The 5753-nt window shown below is 39.0% G+C and overlaps 2 non-coding genes across 2 annotated transcripts; both read right to left on the minus strand.

The window, feature by feature from the left end:
• Positions 1 to 3224: 3224 nt before the first annotated feature.
• On the minus strand, positions 3225 to 3296 carry TRNAA-GGC (transfer RNA alanine (anticodon GGC)). Its single transcript has one exon. It is a non-coding gene; the product is annotated as a tRNA-Ala (tRNA).
• A 584-nt stretch (positions 3297 to 3880) lies between these two features.
• TRNAV-UAC (transfer RNA valine (anticodon UAC)) lies at positions 3881 to 3952 on the minus strand. The gene has a single exon. It is a non-coding gene; the product is annotated as a tRNA-Val (tRNA).
• Between the last annotated feature and the right edge of the window lie 1801 nt (positions 3953 to 5753).

Genomic DNA, 5753 nt, shown 5'->3' on the forward strand with positions numbered 1-5753 from the left:
GTTCCCAACCTCATCGTCACACTGCACGTCATCCTGTACCGTGTCCTCAACCTGGTCATCATCATGTATCGTGTCCTCAGACTGCTCATCACCCTGTACCGTGTCCTCAACCTGGTCATCATCATGTATCGTATCCTCAGACTGCACGTCATCCTGTACCGTGTCCTCAACCTGGTCATCATCATGTATCGTGTCCTCTGACTGCACGTCATCCTGTACCGTGTCCTCAACCTGGTCATCATCATGTATCGTATCCTCAGACTGCACGTCATCCTGTACCGTGTCCTCAACCTGGTCATCATCATGTATCGTATCCTCAGACTGCACGTCATCCTGTACCGTGTCCTCAACCTGGTCATCATCATGTGTCGTGTCCTCAGACTGCACGTCATCCTGTACCGTGTCCTCAACCTGGTCATCATCATGTATCGTGTCCTCAGGCTGCACATCATCCTGTACCGTGTCCTCAACCTGGCCACCATCGAGGTCTCTTCGTTGGTCGTGTACAGCTTTTCTTCTCCATCTCCTCAAACAAGTCAATAAAGTAAGTAGGCAAGCTCCAAGTGCTGCAAGTCCAAGCAACGACTGTCGTTTGAGTGAATTTCTAGGATGGTGTACTTCCTGCAGGTAAGCCAGCGCCAACCGCAACTGGATTTTCCTCTGGTGGATGGCCACCAGGGGCCCTGCGACAGGTAGGGTGAACCAGAAGGGCGATGGAACCTATGCTGTGCGAAGCTCATCGGTAAAATCGCTGCAAATTCCAAGAACCTCGTCTACCACGAGACCCACCCACTGCTGTTCCCACCAGATATACACATGCACGCCACACACGACAAGAGCCAACACAAGAAGTTTTATATCCATGCCTTTGGATTTTTTTTTTATCTCAATGCTCAACTGGACTCCCTAAGAAAACATATACTACATGATGGACATTTTTTTAAAGTAAAGACATCCTTTTGTCACGAGAGTAGTGAAGTTAAGAGAGTCTAGTAGTGAAGTTAATTCATGAGTGCAGTTAACTTTAGTACTAATAGTGGAGATATGATGACATTGTCGAATGCAAACGTTGCTAATTTAGTTATCTAAAGTGAATATATAGTGGCATTGTTTACTCCAGTTCAATTCGTATATGACGAATATAGTCATGTAATTAGTTCATTTACAGCGAAGATACAGTCTTGCAGTTATTATAATTCATTTGAAGTGTAGACAGAGTCATGCATTCACTTGAAAATGTAATCATGCAGACATTCGAATTCAGTTATAGTGAAGAAAGAGTCTCGCATGTAGTTATATTGAACATATAGTCATTCACTTTAGTTCATTCATATAGGAGATAGAGTCATACAGTTATTTTTTTTCATTTACTGTGAAGATTCAGTCATGCAACTGTTCTGTTGCAGTTATAGTGAAGATGTGGTCATGCATGTAGTTATGTTGAAAATACAGTCATACATGTAGTTATATTAAATATACTGTCATTCGCTTTGGTTTATTTGTAATGACGATACAGTATAGCAGTTATGTTTCAGTTAAAGTAACGATATAGTCACGCAGTTATTCTATATCAGTTATAGTGAAGATGAAGTTATTCAGTTCTTCATTTTCAGTTATAGTGAAGATAAAGTCATGCAGTTTCTCTGTCTCGGATGTAGTGAAGATAGAGCTTTGAAGAATGTGAAAAAACAGAAGTTATCACGATCACACACGGGCATATTTAAAACAATACTACTTTTAACAATGTTATATGGTTGCGAGGCATATATATATATATATATATATATGTGTGTGTGTGTGTGTGTGTGTGTCTGTGTGTGTCTGTGTGTGTGTGTATGTGTGTGTACGGATAAACTTTAAGGCTGGCCGGGGTGTACTGGTGATGCGTTTGACCTAAAATGTAAGTTCAAGCCCGTAGGCTGACCCTACACCTAGCTTGAATCCTTTTGTGTTCACTATAATCTTCTTTACTACATCTCCTCTCCTTAATCCCTTTATCTTCACTATGCAAGGCTTATTATAATCTTCACTACAACCTCATCTTCATATGACCTTATCTTGACTAAGCTGGTCTCAAGGAAGGCTTTAGATTTTACCCGCCCACACAAACAACGTACTTACACGGGGCCCCACGAGTGTAAAACTCCCTCCTAATACAGTGCAAATACATGATTACACACACCTACACACCACCACCACCACTAACAATACACAGAGAAATAGCCTTTTAGGTTGGCTTTGGATCCGCCCTTGAACGTAGTTTGGAGGATTTGGGGGATCAGGTCAATCAGGTTAAGTTCACTACAACCTCATATTCCCTAACGTGTATCTTCACTACTAGCTTAATTTCACTTAACTATACCTTCACTATACCCTCTTCTTCACTACATCGTTATTTCTACCATACCATCATCATTGCACTCCCTGATGTTCACTAAAAGCAGTTCTCATCTTCACTACATAATCATTTTGAATAAACTTTACTCTTTCATAACCCTTATCTCTACTACATTCGTATCTTCACTACATTCTTTTCTTCGCTACAACCTATCTTGACAATATCCTTATCATCACTATACTCTTCTTCACTACACTCTCACCTTAACATCATCCTTCTGTTTACCGAACTTAGTTCAAAGTATGACTTGAACGTAGCTTTGGAAAGTTTGTGTTCCTCATTGTGTTACCTCCTTATTATCATTGTAAAGGCAATTGTCACCACTCCCTAACTAAACCCTCATCGTCACTACACTCTCATCATTATCATTACTTCTTGATGTTCAATACAAAATTTTAACATATATATTTATCTTCACTACAGAATAATTTTCATTGCACCTTAATCTTCATTACTCCTTGTTTCAGCTACATACGTATCTTCCATTCATTCTTATATCTTATATTAGTTACATCTTTACAATATCTTTATATCTTCTCTGTTCCGTCCTTTGAAAAATTGAAAATGGGAGTAAAGGATTTCCGGCTTTCTGCTCCCTCCCCTTTTAGTCGCCTTGTACGACACGCAGGGAATACGAGGCAAGAATACTTTCTTCCCTATCCCCAGGGATAACAGCATCTGGTGTTCCCAGACGGTCACCCATCCAAGTACTAACCAGACCCAACGTTGCTTAACTTCCCTGATCGGACAATATATATATATATATATATATATATATATATATATCTATACAAGACTGAAAACAATGAATTTCCCAAATAGAAAATGGAGGCGCCGGGGTTTGAACCCGGGACCTCTCGCATGCCAAGCGAGCGCTCTACCACTGAGCTACGCCCCCAAGAACATATTTTGTGACATAGTATTATATGAAGCACTGAGATTACCACGGCAAAATAGTGTTTGACCGACCGTTGCCGACTAGCCGGCAAAATAACCACAGGGTAAATCTCCATGTTGCTGTCGTGTTTTCCTCTCAATTTTCAACGAAGAAATGAGTTTTACTTTTTTATTGTCGTTCCAATAGACTGGAACTATGCAATAAACTGGAACTAAGCAATAGACTGGAACTAAGCAATAGACTGGAACTAAGCAATAGACTGGAACTAAGCAATAGACTGGACCTAAGATGACCTGGTATGAGGTCAGAGCCCTCATTATCATCCCTGCTAACTACCGGAAGCAGATTAAGTCGTTCCACAACCGATGTCCGGCCCATGTTAACTCTGATGTGCCCAGCAGTTGGAGGAGGATCGCCAGAAGCTTCTGGAAGATTTCAAGGACGTCTTGGTGGACCTGACCCTTTCAGATAAGGTCGAAAACCCCAATTTATTGTGAAGATCTTCACTATAATGTTGGACGAACGTACTGAATGTTGCGCACATGTGATGCGGACAAAATGAAAAAAGATAAAGACAAAAATTATGTCTGGTGTGGGTCTCGAACCCACGACCTTGAGTGTGTAAGACTCACGCTCTACCACTGAGCTAACCAGACAATAGAAAATACGTCTGTTTCTTCAATATGAATTAATGAAAATCTTTGCGAGGCAGCGTTAAGAAAAGAGAGAAGTCTTTGACGAAATTTACTTGTTTGGCTCCTTCTTCTGTTCCTCATTATCGAAAGTAAACATACTGAAGGATATATATATATATATATATATATATATATATATATATATATATATATATATATATATATATATATATATATATATATATATTGAAAAGGATCACAACTTTGCACGTGATCAAGTATATTTTTATGAGTCCACGGGGAAAATAAACACGATAAGTTCCCAAGTGCACTTTCGTGTAAAACTCACATCATCAGGGGAGACACAAGAGAGAAATATAAGAGTCATTGATATACAACGAAGAGACGTAGCTAGGACGCCATATGGTAAACATGTGATTGTCCAAGACAGACAACAAGCGTATCATAAACTTATTATGTGGACAAGAAGGTGAATTGTTTACAAATTTTATCAACATTAAAGTTATCCAATTTGTATAGACCATCACTAATATTAAGATTATAATTCTTTGTGTATTCAGAAATAGAAGATTCAATTATATTTCTCGTGGTACTGGAGTTAGAGTTAATAACTGAGATGGCATTATTAACTCTAATTCCAGTACCACGAGAAATATCATTGAATCTTCTATTATTAAATACACAAAGAATTATAAACCTTGAGGAAGCAACATGGCGGTCAAAAATAAGCTGCAGGAATGAAGTTTATGAATGGAATATCAGTGAGACGATCCAAATGACGAATGAATGAGAGCGTAGTCAACATACAATATAAAAGGACATATTATGAATGGCAGCCAGGCAAGTAACGGCCCAACTGAATGGAAGGATTTAAAAGTTCGCGTTATATGACGAATTTTGATAGATTATCCAAATTTTAATTCCAGTTATGGAACTTAATGGTTGTGTTCAGTTCTAGAGACAAAGTTTAAAGGTTTGTGTTTCAGAGATGAACCACAAAGGATATCGTTAAATTAACTGACATTAGAATTTGTCAATTAAGTGAATCATTTTGTACAATAGCTATAATTTGACAGAGTTAAAAGTTTGCAATTTCATTACAATTCTAATTTAAAAGTTTGAGATTCAATGATGGTTTGCACAAGTTTAACGTACATTTAAGTTTTGTGTTTATATGACGTATCTTAAATGACTCTGGTAAAATAACGCAGCTGGAAGGTTTATGTTCAAATGACGGTGTTTAAATGTTTATTGATGAATGGTAGATTTAAATGGATAGATTTTAAGTTCGCGTTTTCATGAGCGACTTTAAACCTTGTGGTTGAATGTCACAGTTTAAAGGTTGGTATGTACAATGTTGACCAGATGGCGGTAGTGTGTAGACACAGCCATACCAGGTCGTATTTATCATCATTAAAGTCACCTTCCTTACTTACTTATGGCGGCGATGAAATTCACTGGTTCTTGATTGTGCACCAATTAACCTATCAGATAATGGTACAATGTTTGCCTGGTGTTGCATATATCACGTCTGTTGTTGAAACACAAGAATGCCAGGTGACTTTGGGAGTGGATGATAATGTAAAGATCAATATAAATGTGGGAAATCTTGAACCGCCATCACCAGACACAACACATGTTTGGATCTGGCGGGGGGAGGGACTTGCCTGTGACGTCACGATGCCCCGCCTCCAGCCTGGCGCCGCTCTGTGTGTGTGTGTGTGTGTGTGTGTGTGTGTGTGTGTGTGTGTGTGTGTGTACTACCTTAATCATTATCACGTGAGTCTTTTGATGAAGGATT

Source organism: Panulirus ornatus, chromosome 43, assembly GCF_036320965.1.
Source record: "Panulirus ornatus isolate Po-2019 chromosome 43, ASM3632096v1, whole genome shotgun sequence".
NCBI classification, from domain to species: domain Eukaryota; kingdom Metazoa; phylum Arthropoda; class Malacostraca; order Decapoda; family Palinuridae; genus Panulirus; species Panulirus ornatus.